The sequence below is a fragment of the Aethalodelphis obliquidens genome, unplaced genomic scaffold (assembly GCF_003676395.1).
Source record: "Aethalodelphis obliquidens isolate GAN/ISIS:26980383/991018 unplaced genomic scaffold, ASM367639v1 scaffold8, whole genome shotgun sequence".
Lineage (NCBI taxonomy): Eukaryota > Metazoa > Chordata > Mammalia > Artiodactyla > Delphinidae > Aethalodelphis > Aethalodelphis obliquidens.
The window spans coordinates 64413809-64426236 of NW_020837952.1; the positions used below are offsets into that span (position 1 = coordinate 64413809).

Genomic DNA, 12428 nt, shown 5'->3' on the forward strand with positions numbered 1-12428 from the left:
TCACGCTGAGCCCAGGTCACACAGTCTGGCAGGAGGGACTTGGGTGACAATGATAGGCAGCAGCTCCCTCCACTTCGGGACAAACAAAGCCTCAGGTGACCTGCCTGGCCAGGCCCACGGGAGCAAAGGGTGAACCACCTGACCAGAGGCAGCGCTCAGGCCGTCCTTGCGGGAGGTGCCGGGCACAGCCCGGCAGAGCTTCCTGCGGCTGGCGTTCCTGGAACGGGCGCTTCCTGTTTTGAAGGCAGCCTGGGACCCTCCGCTTGCTCACCGGGCCAGCGGGGATTTCCTCAGGGGCATCAGACGCCTCTTCCTGGCCGAAGCCCGGAGGTGCACTTCCAAGAAGTCGCACAGACTCCAGCCTGCTGCTGGCCAGGAAGGCGTCTGGCCAGGCGCCCCCTCCCCCAGCCCAAATTCCCAGCCCTAACGTTCCAGATTCCAGCACTGCAGCCAGCGCCCAAACACACCGCCCCAGCCTCGCAGCAGAGCCCACCCCTCCCAAGCAAATCCTGGCCCCCCCATCAGCGAATTGGGGGGGCCTGGCAGCGGCCCCCACAGCTAGGGCACCTGGGTTTGGGCAGACGTTTGCACACCGGGCCCGACCGGACCAGAGCCTCAGGGACACCAGACGCCTTCACTGCGTGGCTGTAGCCCCCCTGCCTCCCCCAGGTGGTGCCCAGCCGCCACTCACCCGGGCTCCAGAAGTCCAGCTCAGTCTCTGCTCCAGGCCAGCATGGAGATCCCCTAGGAAGCAAGGGAGAGACAGTGGTCTCACCACAAGCCTGGCCCCTACCGCCTCATCTCTCCTCTGCTCCACATCTGGGGGGGGCGAGGAACAGCCCATGGGACCCCAGCTGGCCTCTGCCACCCTGGAGCAGGAGAACCTCAACTCCAGCCTCCTCCACCCGGCCCTCACGTCCCCCCCTCAGACACTGGCCCCCCACCCCCTAGCCCAGCACCCCAGTGCACACATGCCCACTTGGTGTGTATGCCTGACACCGCCCTTCTTGCCTCTGCTCAAAAAAGGCAGAGGGAATTCCCTGGGGGTCCAGTGGTTAGGACTCTGCGCTTTCACTGCCGAGGGCCTGGGTTCAATTCTTGGTCAGGGAACTAAGATTCTGCAAGCTGCGCTGAACAGGAGGAAGAAAAAAAAAAAGGAAGAAAAAAAAGCGGAAGAAAAGGGCAGGGAACAGCTTCTCGTTAAGTCTCTCGGTACTGTCTGCTTATTAAACCAGGACGTTAAAATTAAACTTGCTTTCTGAAGAACATGCATACACACGAGCCCGCAATTCTACTTACTAGCTGTGTGACCTTGGGCAAATTATTTAACTTCTCTGAGCCTCATTTCCCCATCTGTGAAGTGGAGACAGTCATAGTGAGCTCCCCCAGGGGTTTGTAAGAACTAAATTATTCCGGCCAGAAAAGCCTCCGGAGAGCCTGTTACACTGTAGCACTCAGCAACGCTTGCTATTGTATCCTCTCCTGGATAAACACCCATGTGTACCCACAGGGAGGACTAGTCCAAGGATACTTCTCAGCACGATTCATTATAGTGAAAATTTGGCAACCACCCAGCATGCAACCAGAGGACCCTGAAAAACCATGGTGCTGATGAAGGTGGGTGGGCCATGCCGACCCAACGGAGCCCAGACCTGTTGGGGACGGCTGTGGAGCAGAACTCCAGGTATCACCACACGTGGGTGTCGATACAGACACACATGGTTTAACTGAGAAGTTCTAGAAGCCTTCATCCAAATTGAAAGTCAAGGTGAAGCGGGGGGGGGGGGGGGGGGGGGCAGGGAGGAGGGGGCTGGGACAGCAAAGCAACTTCATTTGCCAGTTTTGGAAAAAAATTTGAGAAGGATATATTTACATACTACTTGTCTAAATAAAAAGAGGTCTGTGTAATAATAATAATCAGACCCCCTCCAGCCCCACTCTGCCTCAGGACACGGCTTTCCAGGCACTCAGTGACCACACCCCAGCCATCTCTCCGGGCCTATCCCAGGTCTCCTCCCCAGGTCTCCTCGGCCATGGCCCACTGGCTCCCTGCCTGGCTGCCCTCCCCAGCAGCGCTCCCCCAACACCTCCTCCACCAGGGTCAGGCCCTGCTCCCCCCGTACCCCCCCAGGCACTCTCCCGACGTGGGGAACGACATTGCGAGTAGGGCCCAGGCCTGGGAGGACCCACGGCCGGTCCAAAGGAGACCAGCAGGGGCAAGGCCTGCGGGGAGGTGGGTGCCACACTTGCGCACATAGGCAGGAAAGCCCTCTGGTGCCCTCAGCCCCTGGCTGAGCAGTGGAGGGTTAACCCAGGAAGAGGGGCTCAGGGCTCCAGGTGTGAGGGTGAGGGGTGTGTTTTGCCCTAGGCGCTCAACAACACAGCCTTTGTGAAAGGGGCAAACTCAGGTGCCAAACCACAGGGTGTCAGGATGATGGAGCCGCATGAGAAATCTGGACCAGGCCTGGCCTCGAGGCTGCATCCAGTCCAGGTGGAGGCTGAGCTCGGGGTCCACAGCACACGAGGGCACAGGGCGTGCAGACCTGCCACCCTGAAGGGACATCACTCTGGCCTCCGTGTGCCCTGTGCACCGCCCTCCACTGGCCCAGGCCCCTCCCTGGCCAGGGGTGTGCGTGCTGCAGGTGTCGCCAAGGGAGGCTAGCCTCTTCCAAGGGACACCCTCTTCATGAGCCCACACACCCAGCCTCCACAGCCACCACCTCACCCCTCGACAGACCTGCCCCAAGTGACCCACTGGGGTGGACCCACCTCTCAGACCCTCCAATTTCTCCTCCCAGCATCAGGCTCCTCCAGCCAGCACTTCCTCCAGAAGGAAGCTTGACCCCCTCCCCTTCCCCTTTCCTAACCCGGCCTCAGCCACCCTGTCCTGGCCCCCAGCTGCCCCAGCGTGGCCATCCTGCCTCTGCTCTGGAGGGTCACTCCTTCTACCTCAGATGAAGGCCACTGTCCTGAACACCCACAGGCCCCTGAGGCCATGGGGTCCCCCCACCCCACAACCACACCCCCAGTGCTGCTGCCCAGAGGGGCCTCAGGGGCTGCGCTCTGGAGCCATATTATGGGGTTCAAACCCCAGGTCTGTCTCCTCCTACCTGGCTTATGTGGGCTCTTTACAAACTTACATTGTGCCTCAGTTTCCCGGGTGTGACATGGGGGGTAATAACAGCACCAACCCAAGTGGGCTGCCGCGAGGTGTAAGTGAATCCGTGTGCAGAAATCCTTCGGTTGTCCTCTCAGTGGAGGAGGAACTCAGGGTGACGCCATGATGTCGCCATGTCTCTGCTTTTGCTGTTCCCCCTGGGAAACTCCTGCCCATCCGTCAGAAGCCTGAGACACCCATCCTGACCTGGCCCTGCAGGACTGTCACTCCTCCGCTGTGGTCTGTGGTCTTCACTGGTGAGCAAGATCTGAACACAGGATTTGAGGCCCTAGGTGGGTCTCAGCCCAGTGAACCGGCAAGGGGGTGACACACAGCAGAGGAAGCTGAAAGTACATGTGCCCCTACAGCTGGCCCCTCAGCCTCACGCACACAGTGGTCTGTCCTCCCCCAGCCAGGGCGCTGACGGGCACCGGGCTGCGGGCGGCCCAGGCCTCTCCTCGCACGTCCACAGGAGTGGGAAGCAATGGGAAGGAGCCTCGGCCACTGGGTCCCCTGAGGCTCCCCCTCCTCGGGTTCCTTTCTTCTAAGCAGTAGCTGCCCCACACACCCGGAAAAGGTAAACAGGAGGCGCCCACTGGGGAAGGGCAGGGTCCTCAGGCCAGGCCAGGGCTGTCAGGGTCCCCCTCCGGTCTTGGCCCCCCGGGGAAGAAGGCCCTGGGGTGCCGGCTAGACCTCCCTGTCGCTAGCGTCAGGCAAACACAGATTGAACAACTTCTTAAAGCTGAAGGCAAAGCAGTGCACAGCACCCAGGGCTGTGGAGGCCCCTGGCAGCCTGTGGGCTCGGGAAGGGGACCCAGAGGCAGACACGGAGAAACCCACGATTCAGGCTAAGGCTCGAGTCCAAGGCAGGGATACCCTGTGATGGGGGTGGGGGGAGTCTTAGCACCTTGTGGAGGGCACTACGGACCCCCAACGCGGGGGTGGGGTAACCTACACCCGGCGGACAGGGTGGGGGCCGCGTCGCCCCGGGGCCAGGCCAGGAGGCAGCGAGGGTGGCTGTCCCGCCTCGGGCGCCGCCCCTCCCCCGCCCCGCAGCTGGCTGCAGGGGACCGGCCTCTGCTGCGTTCTCCAGGCGAAAATGCAAATCTGCAATTAGCCGGGAGCGCGAAACAAATCAGAGAAAACTAAACAGGCGAGACGCCCGCAAATCCGAGCCTCCGCCGTTTTCAAAACAAGTGCGAGGGAGGGGCGCGAATGGGGCCGGGGGGAGCGTCGGGGCCCCCGGGCCAGGGCGAGAGGGAGCCCCGCGGTCCTACCGCGCCCGCCTGGGGCCCCGGGTCTGAGTTCAGCCCGGGAGGTGGGGCGGTCCCCAGACGGGGAGGGCCGGCCTGGCCTCGTAACCCCAGGCGACCAGGTGGCGGCGCGGCCCCGGGGGACGACCCCTCGGAAGCCCCGCCCGCACCCCGCGGCCCCGGGGGGAACAAGTGGGCCTCTGAGGAGCCTCCCAGGGGACCCAGGGCGCACGGTCGGCGGGAGCCTGACCTCCGGTCGCCGTGACGGCGGCGGCCACGTGGGCCCAGGGACCCGTCCCCAAGGAGCCTCGCGGGGCGTCAGGCTGTCCTCTGGCCGGGAGGGCGCGGTGGCCAGGCCCCCCGCTCCGCGGTCGGCCAGTGATCCGCCGAGGCCCCAGCCGCAGCCGGCATGGCTCCCAACCCCCCTCCTGCCAGACTCACCGGGCAAAGGCCGAGCTCCCCGCACAGCCACCTAGGAGCAGGCGCGGGTGGGGCCGGGCTCTAGGGACAGCCTGACGTCTAGCCTGAGCCTTGCGTCAGCGCTGGGAGAGCCTCCCACAGGACCCCTCCCAGGTGTATAGGGTGTCACCTCCCCACCAGCCCGGCCCACAGCCCGGTTCCTCCGTCAACTGGCAGAGGCCGTGGGCCAGAGCCCATCCCCGCCAGGGCTGTGGAGGCTCCCCCTGCAGCCTGGGCTCTGGGCCCCAGCATGAAAATCACCCCTGCCTGGTGGCCCAAGACCCCGGGCCAAGGGGGAGTGGGCGCAGAGAAACCAACCCCAGGGCTTTCTCTGCCACCTGCCTTTGGGGTCTCCGGGCCTGCTCCCCCGACCCCATGGGCCTCCCCCCAGCCAAGTCCATAGCCTCCCACTCCTTCCTGCCCTGTGCTCCCAGGCCGCCTCTCAGCCCCTCCGTCTGATACCCGAGGTCACCGTGACCAGTGTCTCTGCGTCCAGCCCTCACCCTCAGGCGTCGCAGGGGCTCACCCGGCAAAGCCCTAGGGTGTGTGCTGCAGCCGCAGCCGCCCACGCCCCCGTGACTGCAGACCCTGCAGTGTGGGCGCTGACCCAGACTGGGATCTCCATGCTGTCGGCAGTCGGTCCCAGTCACTGCCTCACCATGCGGTGCCTAACCTCGTGGAGAGACGGCTTAGGACGACTTGGTTTCAGTCGATTACTGTCCTTCAAGAATACCTGCCTGGGCGCTGCCAGCAGCCTCCTGGGCCTCCCAGACCCTCAGGACACAAGGTGGGATTCAGTAGGTTCTGGTGCCCAGACGCCCCACCATGATGCAAGACCCACCTCTCCTCCTGGCCGCCCCCCTGAGTCCCAGCCACCATTGTGTCCCACCTGGACTCGGTTTGGGCCCCATTTCTGATTCCCCCCCAGGCTTGTCCATGTCCCTCCTCTGCAGAGCAGTCCTTCCCGTCAGAACACCCTGCAGCTTAACGCCTCCATCGACTTCCCCATGCTCGTGGGGACCCCCCAAATGGGCCCGCTGACCTGCCCCATCTGCTCAGCCCGAAGCCCCCAAGCGCTTCCTGTGTGCCACACGACGGTGCTGTGTGCTGGGGACAGAGGGACAGGTCTCTACCCTCCAGGGTCCGGGAGCCCCCGTGGAGCTCCCAGCAACTTGTCGGCCCTGGCACACAGCGGCCACAGTCAACACCCGGTGAACAGATGAACGGGGCTGGCACTCAGGCAAGTGTGGACATCCTCCAGAGACCACCTCTCCAGTGGACAGCCTGTCAGGGTCAGGCTGAGAGGGACAGGAAGACGGGGTGAGATACTGGGAGAAGCCAGATGTGGGCTGGGGCCGGCTGAGAGAGGGTGGGCACTGCAGGGCATCGGGAGCACAGATGAGGCCAACGGGAGCGCCCAGCCGCCCAAGCATCAGAGGGGCTCCTGGATAAGGAGCTGCGCCCCCGTTCCGCAGTCCCAGCCGGGAGACTGGGGACATCGGGCTCCACGCAGGCAGGAGCCACTGGTTCTGAGGTCTGCCCCCACCTGCCAGCACCCACCGCTGAGCTGCCCGCACTCACCTCCCCTTTCCAGGCTCACCTCCCACAGCTGGCTGGATGCTGCCCGCCCGGAGCCCCCTTCCTTTCCCAGGCCGTGCGCAAGAGGCAGGAGTGGGACATGGGGGCGGACGGGTGAGGGCCCGAGCGAGCAAGGAGCCGGCCAGACCTGTAATCTCCCAGTCAGCCTGTCAGCGCCTCAGCGGTCACCCCGAGCCCCCTCCTCCATCACAGCCGAACCCCACAATTAGCCTGCGGCGCTGTGCCCAGCTGGCATGCCAGCCACCACTCACACACACGTGAGCACACATGTGCAGGCACACACGTCTGCCCCAGACCTGAGCACCTGGGCTGGGTGAGCCTCGGGCAGCCCCAGCACTGCGTCCGCCCAGCACACCCAGAAGGGCCGGGGGGCCTGGAGGAGCTGGGCAGGCCTGGAGCTGGCCTCGAGGGACCCGTGTGGGAAAGGTGGGCCAGGGCCATCTGCGTGGGGGGACGGCTCCAGGCCGCTGGCCCGGTCTCTGTCCAGGTGGGGTCGGGCCCTGGTGAGGTGCAGGGTGCTTGCGGGGCTGGGTAGGGTCTGGAGTCCAGGCTCAGGGTGGGGCGGTGGTCCGGGTTAGGGTTAGGCTTTGGAAGGGCAGAGGGACCGGGAGTTTCCAGCGAGGAAATACCCCAGCTCAGGGGAAGGCAGAGTGGTGAATGGGACAATGGTGCAGGGGTCAGGGGGCAGCGAGGTGGCCGGGACTGCATGGGGGGAGGCGGGCACCCGGCCTCCCTGGGACCACACACCCAGGAAGTAGCCCACAGGTCCCTGGGGCCAGGCCCAGCACCCACCCCCTCAGCGGCTCACTCAGTTCAGCAAGGAGCTGTCACACACAGGGGTAGGGCCAGGGGCCACCTGCAGGAAGCGTGGCTGGGTCTCCTGCCCCTCACGTCCCCCGGCCCGTCTGGGGGAGCAACTCCAAGGCTGAGAGGGAGCAGGTGGGCTGCGCTGGGGCCTCTCCTTCCCACCACCTGCTCTCAGCCCCGCCAACTCACCCAGCTCTGGTCCTACCACTGGGTGCAAGTGGGACAGCGGCCACCTTCCCTGGGGAGGGCAGCAGCCGCGCCACGGCAGTGTCCTGGGCCCTGGCCCTCCTCCAAAGTAGGCCCCCCCGCTCTGAGGATGCCCTGGGCTGGGGCTGGGGGCTAGAAGCCACATTCAGGCCCAGAGCCCACACCTCCCATGGCCGGGTCCACACCCCCTGGCCACCCCAATCCTGCCGCTCGTGCCACAGGCCCCCTTGTACCCCAAGACAGACCCATGCTCCCTAACCTATCAGGGCTGTCCCTAGACCCCTTCAGCACTCCTCCCTCCAGCACTCAAGGACCCAGGTGGCCACCAAGCCAGTCACCCTCTTCCCACTGTCACCCATGCTGCACGTCTGGCTGTGGCCGAGGAACCCTGGAGCCGCCTCAGCCTTCAGCCACCAGCTTGGCGCCGGGCAGGGTGCCTGGAGGGGAGCTGACGGCGCCCCCCAGAGAAGTCCAAATCAGCGCAGGGCCCATGGCCTGCACAGGTGGCATGCTGGCTCAGGGGGCCCAGATCGGAGCAGAAGGCCAGCAGCCGGAAGTGTCCCTGCCTCGGGAGCAGACGCCCCTGCCCTGACTCCGTTCATACAGGTGGCCTTCTGCAAGGCTGACATCAAACCTTTTCCCTTTCTTGCTCTTCCTGAGGAGGGGGTCCAGCGGGGGCTGCGTCACAGAGGTCTGAGCTCGAGATCTGAGCTCGACACGGTGCCCCTCCTCCCAGAACCCCCCATGGGAACTGCCGGCCAACTGCACCGAGGGCTCTGGTCTCCACATCCGGAAGGGACGAGTGCAGGGCAGGGCTGACGCCAGCACTGGGGTCAGAATCCAGGCTGCACCCACAGGCCGCACTTTTGCTCCCACGGTCCCCAGGCCAGGACTCACCTGGCACCAGGATGGAGAACTGCCAGGTTTCAGAAATCACGTGATCTTAGGGGCTGAGGACGGGGGCACCAAGCTGAGCCCTCTTCCCAGATGCCCCATCCCCAGCCCAGGAGAGCACCTCCTCTGCCTAGCGCACAGGGGAACCAGGCACTCGGGTGGGCCAGTGGCCAGCCCACAGGGTGGAAAGCTGCCAGCCACGGTGGGAGCAGTGCTGGGGGAGACACTCTCCGTGTGAAGGGGGCGCTGAGCTGCAGATGGGGGACCAAAGGGTGACAAAGGGTGGGAAATAGGACCCCAGCTCCAGGGGGGGGCCAGCCCTGGGCTCCTCCCTGTGACTGGAGGGGCAGACCGACAGGTGTGCCCCTGGCCACCCCGGGCTCCGTCTGGGGTTCTGGGTCCAGTCACTGTCACAGGTTCATGAATACCACAGGGGTAGGCACTGGGGGCAGGACAGCAGAGGCCCTGCCCCGCCCTTCAGAAGCCCCGCCGGATGGGAGGGAAGGGCTGGGAGCAGCTGTGCCCCGGTCTGGCTCGGGGGGGCCCAGGAAAGGGCAGGATTCTTGCCTGGTCAGCAGAGGGAACGAGGTCCTCAAAGCCCCAGGGCCAGAGGGAAGCAGGAGCCCATCAGAGGATGTGAAATCACAGAAGGGAAAACCATGAAGGGACCACATGTGGCCTGGAGAGAAAAAGGGAAGCAACAGTGCTTCCCCAGCCCTCATGCACCCCAGTGCCCCCCACCAATTACAGGCCACCAACCACGATCCAGCCTGTAATCTGAGACCAAAGACATGTAGAGGCCCCATCCACCCTACCCCACCCCAAACACACATAGCCATTAGCCTGGGGGGGGGGGGGGACTCTGCCCAGCCCCCACTGCCAACTAGGGACTGGCCCCCAGTGAACCCGTATCCAGCTCAGCTGGGAGACCAGCCTGGGTTGAGTTCTGGCAGGTCTGATCGCTCACCTCCTCCCCTGACTGCTTTCCCGACACCCTGGTCCAGGGCAGGCTCTGGGCCCAAGAGGCTCTTCAGCAGGGAAGAAAAGCTTATTCCCCCCACCCAGGAAGCCAAGGCAGGAGGCTGGTGTCTGTTGCTGCAGCAGAAAGGACTGAGGCCTGACGGGAGTAAGAAGGACACAGAAGGAGGACCAGAGGACCTGGCGCCTCAGCGCGGATCTGCCCAGACCGGAGAAGGGGCCATGTGGGAGAGCACTGAAGCCACAGCCTGTCCCCACCAGTTCACTCCCCTGGTCCCAGGGCTTCACCAGCTCCGGCCCCCAGGAAGCGGGTTCAAGGCAGGGAACAGGAGGTTCCCAGAATGGCCCAGGTCCTGAGACGGCTCAAGTGCCCGCAACCAAGCTGTCCTGGGGGAGACGGGCACATGCCATATGGATCCCTCCCCAGGCTGCCGGCCCACCCCAGTGCCTTCCAGTCCAATCTCTTCTGCTCCACTCACCTGGGCTGAGGCCAGGCCCCTGGGTTTACTGCACGCTGCCCCAGCTGCCAGCTCTGCCTCACAGCGTGGTCCCTACAGGGGCCACTGGGTGGGTGGCTGCACACATGCCTACACGGACCTTGGGAGCCCAAGCGGCAGAGGCACCATCCCAGTCGGCTCCTTGCATCTCTGGCCTTGGGCTCCTCACCTGTGGGACCCCTCCCCTACGGGATCCTTCACCTGTGGGGTGGGGACGTGGGGGTGGGAGCTGGGCTGTCCGAGGGGCTTGGAGGGAAGTGGTGCATCCGTCAGCTGCTGGTTAGTGAGTCAGTCAAGAGGCAGGAGAATGGCCAGAGATTCGGCCCGAGGGAGACCCCAGTGCCCCACCACGCTAAGCAGCCTGAGTCACGGCCCTCCACCCCAGGGAAGCGCCACACAGGTGTAAGTAACCAGCCCAAGGTGTGTCCCTGAACCCAGAGCTGGAGGGCAGCCACACAGGACACCCTGGGTCCCGAGAAAGGAGTCTAGGACTCCTCCGGCTCCACGGCCTCCCCCAGGGGGCCTGGGCCCACGCCAGGCTCACTGGGCGGGGCCTGCTGGGGCCGATCTTGGGCGTTCTCCATCTCAAGGGTGACGCATCCCCTCCCACCCCACCCCTGACCGGTCTGAGCAGCCATGGGAGGTGGTGGAGCTGCCCAGACTTGCCCGTCCCTCCCTTCTGGGGCTCTCAACCCACGGCCCCGGAAGTGGATCTCTCTCCCACGGCTGTAGCCTCCCCCAGCTCTAGCCTCCCCGCCCCCCTTGGGTGACTGGACACGGCTGGATAATCCAAAATAATTCCTCTTGGCAGGCGGCCGGCGGGGGAGGGGGGACTTGCATTCCAAACCCTTGTTTTTCTCTGTAACTTCCCTCCCCTCCTTGGGCAAGGAGCCCCTGGCCAGACCTCAAGCCTCCCCCTACCCGGCAGACGGAGGTGGGCCCCCTATAGGTACGGCGGGAAAAGGTGACAGGCCCAGATCTGCCGAGACCACCTCTTCGTCCTCAGTCTTCTCTGGGGATTCCTAAAAGCTGACACGCCATAAAAAAACACCCAATAGGCTCAGCCAGGCCGATGCTGACCCTACCCTCCCAGGACCCTCACCTCAGAGCAGAAGAACGCCTCCCCCCCACACACCCCCCGGCAGTTGTCCAGCTCTCAGACTCTCCCCTCTGTGCCCGGGGAACATCCCGAACGGGGTCAGGCTGAGAGCTCCCACCCCTGGGGGCCGTGCTCTCCCATCTCCACGGGGCCCCGCCAGGGTGTGTGTGTGGCACACAGGGGCTGCAGTTAGACATGACAGGGGCTCCCCAGGGCAGGCACGGAGAGCCCTCCGAGCTCCAGAACACTCCACTGGCTTCGGGGGTCAAGCCTCACCCCTAGTCTTGACCCCCACCACAGGCCCAGGGCACGGATAGATTCCTTCCTTTCTTTTCCAAGTTGCTAGGAAGAGGAGGCCAGTGAAGTGGCAGGAAGCTCCGAGGCTCTTGGGCTCAGGGACCCCCCTCATACCCGCCAAGCACTGAGCACAGATGGGGGGGACGGGCCCATCTAGGAGGGCTTCCTCCGGGAGGCTGCACGCAGAGGGGCAGGGTCCTGGCAGTGAGTAGAGACTTCCTGTACTCACTTCCTGGGTCCCAGAGTGTCCACCCAAACACCACACCAACAAACACTGGGAACTGTGGGTGCTGGCTCTGTGGCGAAGCAGGCCCAGGGCCACCAGGACTTGCCAGGTGCTGGTGCTGCTGCCAAGCCACCCCTAGTCCCAAGCGGGAGCCCTGCACCCGCCTTCCAGCCTGGCCAGGTGCAGACCAGGGGCTCCCAGTGGTCCTGGCTTATGCCCGCCTCACAAGTCCCCAAGGGGTTTGGGGGCTGCCAAGGCCTGACCGCGAGCCCAGCTTCCTGGGGAAAGCCGGGGCTCGGCCACCCCAGGAACCAAGGCTGGGTGGGCGCGGGCCTGGAGCTCTTGTACAACAGGGCCGATCCCCGCCCTGTGCACGGATCTCGGTGGCTGGAGGGGCAGCGGGCATGAGTAGGGAGGGAGGATCGGGAACGAGAAGCGGTCCGAGCGGCTCCGGAGGGACGCGGGCGGCGGGAGAGGGCGCGGCGCCCAGCTAGGGACCTTCTGCTGGGCCAGGCCCGCTGCCCTCGGCGCCGCGGGCCTCGCCCGCCACCTGGAAGAGCGCGAGGTGGGAGCGGCCCGGCCCCGGCCGGCCGGACGCACGGACGGCGGCCGCAGCCCGAGTGTTCCTCCGCCGGGCGGCAGTCGCCCGAGTCCCCGCGTCCCGATCGCCGCAGGCCAGGACGGAGCGGCGCTGACGGCGAAGCCCCCCACTGGCGCGGCCGCCCCGCGGGCCCCGTACCCCATTCCCGTACCTGCTTGTCTGCCGCCGAGGCTCGATGGCGCCCGTGCCGCGATCGGCGCTGCGCTGAGGCCAGCGCGGCTGCCATGGAGACGGGCCTTTGTGTGGCCGCGGAGGGGCCGGAGCGCGCGGGAGCAGCGGCCCCGCCCCCGGCGGGGGAAAGGGGGAGGAGAGGGAGAGGGAGACGGGGAGGAGAGGGAGAGGGAGAGGAGAGAG

At 65.3% G+C, this 12428-nt stretch overlaps 1 protein-coding gene across 4 annotated transcripts in view; it reads right to left on the minus strand.

Annotated features, from left to right (window-relative positions):
* The window catches only part of PLXNB2 (plexin B2), a 29593-nt gene extending 17258 nt beyond the window's left edge, over positions 1–12335 (minus strand). Inside the window, exons 1-2 of one of the 4 annotated variants that reach the window (XM_027108109.1) lie at positions 12226–12335; positions 692–744 (exon numbers count right to left, since the gene is read on the minus strand). The gene's annotated coding sequence lies outside the window, so the exon portion shown is untranslated. Of the gene's footprint in view, positions 1–691; positions 745–4660; positions 4824–4851; positions 6679–9833; positions 10375–12225 lie in introns of those variants that run through there. The other 3 variants (XM_027108111.1, XM_027108112.1, XM_027108110.1) reach the window with 3 other exon arrangements.
* Positions 12336–12428: the final 93 nt, after the last annotated feature.